This window comes from Mus musculus, chromosome 18 (genome assembly GCF_000001635.26).
Source record: "Mus musculus strain C57BL/6J chromosome 18, GRCm38.p6 C57BL/6J".
NCBI classification, from domain to species: domain Eukaryota; kingdom Metazoa; phylum Chordata; class Mammalia; order Rodentia; family Muridae; genus Mus; species Mus musculus.
The window spans coordinates 21,100,220-21,109,884 of NC_000084.6; positions in this window are offsets into that span (position 1 = coordinate 21,100,220).

The window sequence follows — 9,665 nt, forward strand, 5'->3', positions numbered from 1 at the left end:
TCCCCTGCTTCTCTCCACAGTTCAGGATTCTCCATACTATTTGCATAAAACTGTCAAGGAAAGGGAGAAAAGAGAGACAGCTTTCCAAATTATTGTTTCTTCCGTTTAGGGACAAAATATTCAACCTCAGAGCAATTAACCAGAGTCACCACAGAAAACACACTGTGGGAGGGAGCCTGGGCTAGAATCGCAGCCATTTCAGTGCTGTCCTGTCCCAAGGTAGGGGAGGAGAGCAGGACGCCCTTCCGGGGCACCCTCACATGGTCTTCCAAATGTCTCCTTTCTTACTTTCTCCTGTGGTCTTTGGGGCACTTGAACCTGCCTTAATGTAAAACTGCAGCCCTCAGGAAAAGTTTTAACTCAGCATGTGAGCCAGAGGGATCTTAGGAGCTTTGACATTTTTAAGCATTACCAAGGGCTCCAAAGAACTTTTGTTTACAAGTGTTCCACTGGTCAATATTGTCATTTAGAGGAACTCAGAGTAAGACCATTTTAAACTATGCTTTTTGTTTGTTTGTTTGTTTTTGTCTTTTGAGACAGGGTTTCTCTGTGTAGCCCTGGCTGGTTGTTGCCAGGTAATTATGGGGTGATGCCTAGAAGGAATGCTAACAACTGGTGCACAGAGAGACCACTGACTTCTGTATGTTGAGCTTGTATGCAGTGACCTCACTCTACAATCATGCCATCTGCAATAAGGCTGCTACATTGTCCTGTCTGTGGACCTTTGGCCTTCTTTTCCTCCCTGATTGGACTCACACATTCATAAGATGGCATCCATGTATGTCACACAGCTTCAATTGAGTCCACATTTTCAGTATCCGTTGGACTGTTAGATTTTTAGTAGTCTGGGCATTTTTGCTTTCTAGTTGTTTCCAATGATTTGTGCACAGTTCTATTATATGACATCTCCTATTCCACATTGATTGTCATGAAAATGAGGGGGAGATGGAGCTATCTCAGCTTGTGACCCAGTACTGCTTGCCACAGTGGAACACTTTCCTCTGCCTATTTTCCCGAAGGTCCCTGGGATTACTCACAGCACACACCTAGGTGATGGGTGTCTGACTGCTTCCCTGGTTGTTAGAATTCAAGAATTTCAGAGCATCAACCAGGTCTTTTCAGTGGGATGTTTTGACCTTGTTAAGGGTAGGCAGTGGTCTAAGAAAGCAACTGATCATAATTTCAGCAAGTACCAAGCAACTCAGAAGAGAGAATGGACATGTGTGTTATCCAAGTATCTCATTATAACAGAATTCTGGCAACCTCTGACTGTGATATCTGCCTATGCTTGTACAATTGTGGGACCATTCATTTCTTTCAGTTTTGACTCACAAGAGGATATTTGACAGAGGTTAGTTCTCAATACTAGTTGTGGTTTAAATTATGAAATGTCTCTCTCTTAGTGTGACTATTGCTGTGATGACACACCACAACCAGAAGCAAGGTGAGGAGGAAAGGGTTTATTTGGCTTGTGCTTCCACATTACTTTCCATTATTGAAGGAAGTTGGAACAAGAACTTAAACAGGGCAGGAACCTGGAGGCTGGAGCTGATGCAGAGACCATGGTGGGGTGCTGCTTACTAGCTTGCTCCTTATGGCTTGCTCAGCCTGCTTTCTGATAGAACCCTGGAATACCAGCCTAGGGTGGTCCCTCCCACAGTGGGTTGGGCCCTCCAATGGCAATCACTAATTAAGAAACTGGCCCTACAGACTTTCCTACAGCCTGATCTTAGGGAGATGTTTTCTCAGTTGAGGTTCCCTCCTCTCCAATGACTCTAGCTTATGCCAAGCTGACATAAAAGTAGCCAGCACATCCTTCCCTAGGTTCATGTATTTAAACACTTGGTCCCCAGCTGGTGGGACTGGTTTGGAAGGTATGCAAACTTTAGGAGATGGATCACTGATGGTGGGAATTGGGCGATTGTAGCCTCCCCCAGCCTTGAGCAGGCTGACTCAGACCTATTCTGCTACAGTGATGAGACCACCTAAAGTGGAGTCTTGCATCTATTGTTCTGTCACCTGCGCTGCTCTTTTTTTTTTTTTTTTTTCTTGAGACAGGGTTTCTCTGTGTAGCCCTGGCTGTCCTGGAACTCACTCTGTAGACCAGGCCGGCCTCGAACTCAGAAATCCACCTGCCTCTGCCTCCCGAGTGCTGGGATTAAAGGCCTGTGCTGCTCTTCTCCAAGACTCAGCTACCCACTGAGAGGCTGAACCTGTCTTCCTGAGATGTTCCTGAAATAGCTGACAACCTGTCAAATTGGCGACCTAATGCTAACAGCTCTAGCAGACTAAGTGCTAACAACTTGGCAACAAAGCATCAAGAAGCCTGGCGTGGCAGGGGGATATGCTTTCCCTCTTTATAAGCACAGACTCTTAGTAAACATTGGGCCTTGATCAGAAATCTGTCTTGGTCTCTTTTCTTCTCTCGCTGTTTCCTCCCTTACAGCTCCAGCCTCCCACTGAGGAACCCATTTCGTGTGGCTGCGGGCAGCTACAGGGATGGTCTACAGTCTTGGCCCATTTCCTGTTCCCTTTCTGCTCCTGACAGCAGATGCAGTGTGACCTGCCACCTCATGCCCCCCTTGCCATGCTTTTCCTACCCCGAGGACCAGTATCCCTTCAAAGTTCACATGGGGAAAAACAATCCTTCACCCTGCATGTTGCTTCTCAACAGATATTTGGTCATAGCAACAAAAAAAAATATAGCTAACATTTAGGAAAAGTGACACTGGCCTGTGAATACAATCTTGGTTTTCAACTGGTATGGACGACTAGCTTTAAAATGTTGAGATTCTTGAAGGATTTTAAATGTCATATATTTCACATTATTTAAAGCTTTGCCCATAGACAATTCATGAATACACTCAGTAGTAAGCTATTTCAAGTTAAAATGGTCACATTTTGCATAGGATTTAGCCACACCATATTTCCCAGCCCCACCCCCCAATCCTTCTGTTACAGTAAGATATTCATGAGACTTACACACACTTCCACTCGTCTTCTGAGGCTCTCTGTGTCTGCACAGTTAATAAGCTTTTGTAAGTATGGGAAGGAGGTTGAAAATTATTTAATCCAAGGCTTAAGGTGATCTTAAAATTGTTGTGTCTGATCTGATAATATTGCCACCCGTGGGCCCTGCAAAGCATGGGGTTCCACCCAGATGACTTGCTTTTAAAGCCATGTTCAAGTAGGAATGTGGAGTGGAGTGTGTGTGTGGAGTGTGGTCTGAGGAGAAGTAGGTGTTGAATCTTGAATTTTAACAGAACACTAAATTTTACTGTCTAAAGTTGGATTGCCAGGGCCAAAGGCTAATACTATATGTGTGTGTGTGTGTATTCCAGGGACATAAACTCAAGTGGAGATGTATCAGATATGAAACAGGCAGGGCTTGCTGTCAGGAGAGCTACAGATTACAGGAATTGTCCTGAGAATTCTCAAATTCTAAATTGGCAAAACCTGTTTTAAAGCTCCATCTAAACAGTCACGAGACTTATTCCGCGGTATCCTGAGAGGTGGAAGCAGAATACACAAGATGGATAACACATTAATTGTGGAGGTCTAGGGGACCATCCTTAGGGAGCGAATGGCTTTGTTGGGAAGAGGAGGCAGTGTGCTCTCCTAGGCTCCTAGGAGGAATTCTACAGTCTTTGATCTTATTGTGGTGGGTCAGACCGTGTCTTACCTTTCACCTATCCTCTCTCTTTCTCTCTCTCTCCCCTCTCCCTCTCTCTCTCTCTCTCTGTGTATGTCTCTCTCTCTCTCTCTCCCTCTCTCTCTCTCTCTCTCTCTCTCTCTCTCTCTCTCTCTCTCTCTCTCTGTGTGTGTGTATGTGTGTGTGTGTAAACTGTCCCAGGCAGGGCAGGCCACCCCACTGAGCACCAGCCTTACCTGAGGGGTTGTTCCAGTACAACTTTTGTGGAACTTACACAAAGGTCCTTGTGACGGTCAATTGTGAAGCAGAGCCAAGCCATGATAACGGGAAGTGATGGCATGATCTGCGTACAGGAAGAGAGGTGAGGTGAAGTGCCTGCCTGGCTATCTGGTGGAGACAGCAAGGATGGCTCCGAAAGGCATTTGCTTTGCTAAGGGGCTTATGGGAACTGCTAATTGAAGGACTAGGCCTTGGATTTTCTTTGTTTCTGTTTTTAACTGCTGTTGTAGAATGTCATTCTAGGAGCACAGTAGCCGTCACCTTCATCATAATAGCAGCGCCTACTAGACACTCCCTCAAAGAAGCAGTGGGTGGACAGGGGCAGTGACCTTTACTCACAAGCTCCCTCCTGCACCTGCCAGACATTTGCATATAATCTTTCCCTATTTCTATATGGCCTTGTGGCATCAGGAAGTTCTGGGGTTCACTGATTGAGGAAGGTTAGCAGAAGTGGGGACTCCAGCTATGGGGATGAGACCAGTGGTGTGGACTCTGTAGGGTCCCCCACAGTCTGTAGAGAACCCCTGTTCATGCTCTGTAAGTAAGCCTACTAAGCTCACTGGTTTTCCAGGCAGGACTTTGGTCTGTCATTAGTGCCCTATAAAGAAGGGATAGAAATTTGCTTTGTCCCCTCCTCTCCCCCAGGGAAAGAAACAATCCTTGTCTTCCCTTAAGACCTAAACTGAACACTAATGCTATAAAATCAGCAAGCCTCTGTCCCCACTCTGATGACACTTCCCACAGGACATCTTGAGGCCCTTCCAGTGACCTGCCCACTCATACATTGGTGCAGACAGTACTCTGAGGGAGTAGGATTTCCAGATTCCACAAGAGTGAGAAGGGGGCAGGCAGTATTTTGCTCACTAGTTATTTCTTAGTAGATGTTTTACATGACTAAATTTGTTACATATTTCCAATAACTACACTTAGGACACATAATCTGGGAAGATGAGTTATTTTAAAGAAATCATGTTTTTATGTCTTTTACCAAATCTATATTTCAAGTGTGTACATGTGGAGAGCCGTGCAGCGAGCAATCGCGAGCCGCAAGCAATCGCCATTATAAGATGGCGCTGGCCTACTCTGTGCCTAACTAGTAAACAAGCCTTGTATGCAGGTGCGAGAGTGAACTCACTCCTAGTCACTGCCCATCTCGGGGCATAGTAATGGGGTGATGGGCAAGCAACGAATCAGGAGCTGTCACGCCACATCAGGTGCTGAAACGTCACGCTGCGGGTTATATAAGCGACTCCATTTTCTGGGGTTGGGGTCTTCCTGAGAAGTAAGCAATAAAGCTTTGCCGCAGAAGATTCTGGTTGTCCTGAGTGTGTTCTTGCCGGGGGGGGGGGGGGGGACGGGACAAAAGCTCGGGCAATATGTACAGATCACATAAAGTGCAGAACTAGCTAGCTAGCTACCTGTTTGTTTAAAAATAGGTCTTGCTACATAACCCAGGTTGGTCTCAAAGTCACCATCTTCCTGTCTCTGACTCCCAAGTGCTGGAATTACAAGCTCTTCTACCATTGCTAGCTTCTGCCTTAAAAACAAGTACTTTCTTTTTCTGGTATTTCTAATATGTCACACTAAAAGACTGGAAGCCCAGGCAGCAGGAATGCTTTCATGAACTAAACCTCTTCAAATCCCATGACTGGTGATGTTTATAAACTGTGATCCATGCCATCCTACTTGCAGCCCACAAGAGAAAGGAACACAGCTCTGTAGGATCCATCTGCACAGGCCACATTCCCCAGGTGTTACAGGACACTTTTATCTCCCAGCTAGTGACAGCTGGCCCTGGGATTTGACAGGGACTTTTAGTGTCAGTCTATTCATTTAGCTATTGCTGCCTGGCAGAGCCATGAGAAATGAGAGAGAAATTGGAGCTGACTTTAAGAAAAGTGCCATCGCTGCTGGTTAGTCACCCGTGTTTTGGCGGAACCCAGATAAGGGAGAAGAGAATGAGGAACAACGCAGTTAAAGGTGGACTCTTGCTTGTAAAAGTCAGAAGCCTTTGGACCACAGGTGAAGAATTTACGAGTTTCCGTAAGGAGGAGGACACTTTATCGATTGCAGATCTGAACTTTGGGAAGGCTGGGATCCACAGGGGAAGACAGGTAGCAGAATTAGCCATGGCACCAGGTCTTCTTGAGTCCTGTCCTCCGCTCTCCCATTTTGCCCCTCTCTGTCAAACCAGCTCCATTTCCGAGGCAGGCTGTGGTGGGACCGGTGAGACTGCACTGAGGTTCCAACAGCTCTGCCACAAATAGGACCTTGTTCTTCTTCCCAGTTCCTGTTTGAAAGATTTGGTTGTCCTGGCTTTGGTTGAGTGTGCTTGTGGAAAAGGATGTGGTGTTGTGATTGGTACATTTTGACTCACACACAAACCCCAGTGGCCAAGAAGGGGAATGGAGACCATGTCCTTGGAAAATCACCGTGGACATACTGTTTTGTGTGTTGCAAAAACTGATCTTGGGATGACTTTTAAATGATATTTTAGGGGCCAGCTCAGCCCCACGATAAATGCTTATCGTGCATGTGTGAGGACCCAGGTTTGATCCCTAGCTCATTCATTAAAAAGGGACAGAGGTGGCTAACGACTCTTGCAGCTCTTCCAGAGGACCTGGGTTCGGTTCCCAACACTCAAATCCAGCAGCTTATAATTGCCTCCAGCTCCAGCTGGCCTCCAAGGACAGCAATTATCAGCTAACCATACGATGTGGATTCTCACATTGCTGATGAGTTATATACACGTAGAGCTTGACTGACGGTCACCAGATATGAAATCATAAATCGTATGTATTTACACCGAACTTTTCTCTGTTGTAGCTGAGCTATTTTAGAAAGCAAAGAAACGGATCTGAGTTAAAGGAGGATGGCTTGGCTGGGGAATTAGTTCCTGGCTCACACATTAAGGATGAAGAGGGGACAAAGCAGAAGTGTTCTGTCACTTGGGGAAGGAGGTGATGGGTGTTGCTGACTCTGCTCTGGTGGTCTCTGCTGCTGACCTGAACTTCTCCACATGCTTGGGTGCCAGGTGACCAGGCTCTTCAGGTGTCGTTTTCTGTCTGTACACACATCCAAGGCATAGATTATTGTTTCGTAATACATTGGGCTAAAAAACGGCATTAGCTCAGGATTTGGGTATAGATTTCGGTCATATGGGGGCTGAAGGGACTGTACCCCCATTCTCTCCTGAAGGTCTGGAACTTTAAAAAGTCACCCCCCTCATACATATATGCATATACCACAGAGTGTGTGAGGTGACCAGAGGATATCCTCAGGTGTTGGTCCTTGCTTTGCACCTTGTGTGAGACAGGCTTTTTGTTTTCAGCCGTATACACCAGGCTAGCTGGGTGTATCCCAACTGTTCCCTAGCTAGTTCCTGGGAATCCCATTGTCTCTGCCTCCCACTTCACCCTAAATGCTGAGTGATTACCGTGCACATTGCTGCTCTACGGGTTCTACTTGGGATGCAAATTCATGCTTGCAAGCCCTTTACCTACTGAGCCATCTCCTTAGCCCAAGGTTTAGGCCCAAGTTGTATGCTCTAGCCCAGTGACTTTGAACTTTCAATCCTCTACCTGCTAAATGCTACTCGATTTATGTGGTACTGGGATTGGACTGGACACACACCAGGCAAGCACATTACCCACCGAGCCACATCCTTTCCTACAAGAGGTATTTTCTTATCTTCTATTTGTTTTAAATTTCTTGTGAGTTTCAGCCAGATGGAATGGAATGTGGCCACAGGCCCTGTTGATTTTTTTTTAAATGTAGTATTTGACAATTTCACACATGTATAATTAATTTGCTCACCTCATTATCCTCTTGCCCTAGTGTTTTCTGATCCTCTTCTTTGCCAGTCTTCCTGCTACTTTCATATCTTTTTTAAATGTGCTTTAGTCTAGTTAGGGTTGCCTGTATGAGTGTGGATGGTAGATTTCTTACCATCTTATGGGCAATTTATCAGTGGCTACACCACTGAAGAAAGTGAGCTCACCCTATTGTAGGGTTAATGGGGTTCTACACCACAGGGCTTGGCCGCTGAGGAGGCAGGACTCGGGAGTTTTGACTGTGCTTATCCCACGATGTCGCCGGGCAGTTGAGGGACACTGTTCCAGGGGTGGGAAGGTACAGTCTGAGGTCCTGGGAGCAGCCGGAGTGGCTCGGGGGTCTCCGGGTCTTCGATGAGGCTGGGGCCATCTGGTTCTCAGGCTCTTGGGCACTCAGGGGCTGCTGGGAGCCGAGGAATTGCTGAGAATGGAGAGGGGGCCCGAGGGCTGGATCTGGCCGAAGGGGAAAGGGAAGCTCCGGCTGGTCCCTCAGGGGATAGAGTCCTTGGCTTGTCCTCCAGCTGACTTGGGTTGAGCTTGGCTTGGTGGTTCAGAGCCTGGGAGTGCAGAGAGGCCTTCTATGGGAGACTAGACGGCTCTATAGGCAAAGGCCTCTGTGGCTCCCCAGGGCAGATCCCAACGAAAAGAGGCAGTCCTTGGTGTTAAGGCATTTATTGTCAAGGCAGCGGGGCTGAAGTTAGATACCTTTTGCAGGGAGGAGTGTCTGGGAAGGAGAACTTAATTGGCTAAGCCCTCCAGACCTTTAGGTACCTCATTAAGATGGAGACCTGTCTTGAGCCTACATGACCTGTGGTCACATCCTCTACCTGTGGAGGGGCTTGGGGCGTTGCCCTTACGTGACTGGGCCACAAATCAATGGAGGGCTGCCTTGTGTCAGGAGCCTTAGTGTTCGGGAACCAGGCAAAGTGCCTGCCACCTCTTTAGGGTTACCGGGGCTTCTAGCCTTAGCTCAACCAGGAACCATGTTGCCTTTCAGGGTCCTACACCCCACCAGCAGCCATAGCTGTCTATAGCCCCCTAGGGAATGAATGGCATACGCTCATTACCCTTCTCCTCCCGACGATGAATTGTAGGGAGGGTATCTTGTGCAGCTCACTGTGTTCACTGAGACAATTTCACACTGGGATCCAGATTAGGCTAGGCTGGCTGAGCAGCAAATCCCAGGAATCCTGTCTCTGCCTCCTCAGCATTTGGATCAGAAACAGAGGCTGTCATGCCTGGTTTTGTTTTCAGTGTTGGTGTGTTGGACTGAACTTTGTGCTTTATGGTCTTTGTGACTGCATGGCATGCACTTTACCAACTGAGTCAGCTCCCCAGCCCTTCCTTCACCTGGGCATTTCTTATCTCTATCAGAAGCCTAATCTCCTTTGTTAGAGCCTTGAACTCAAGGGAAGTGACAAGGCTCAGTGGGTAAAAGCACACACTACCAGGACTTACCCAGAACTCATAAGGTGAGAAGAGAGAACTGACTCCTGAAAGTTGCCCTCTGATTTCTACATATGTTCATAGACACACACACACACACACACACACACACACACACACACACACACACACACATATGGACACATATACATAGACATACACACACAGACTCACACAGGCACACACAGACACACAGAAATTCACACAGGCACACACAGAAACACAGACACATACACAGACACATACACAGACACATACACAGACATACATACACATAAATGAATAAATGTAAAAACAACAACAGAAAGAAGGACTTTGATATTCTTTAAGAAGTCTGCAAAAAAAAAAAAAAAAAAAAAACCAAAAAACAAGTTATTGATGTTCTTAAAAATGAAACTCTGCCTAAAGCATCCACTTTTCCCTCTGTTCCACCTGAGGGTCCACCAGCTTTGCAT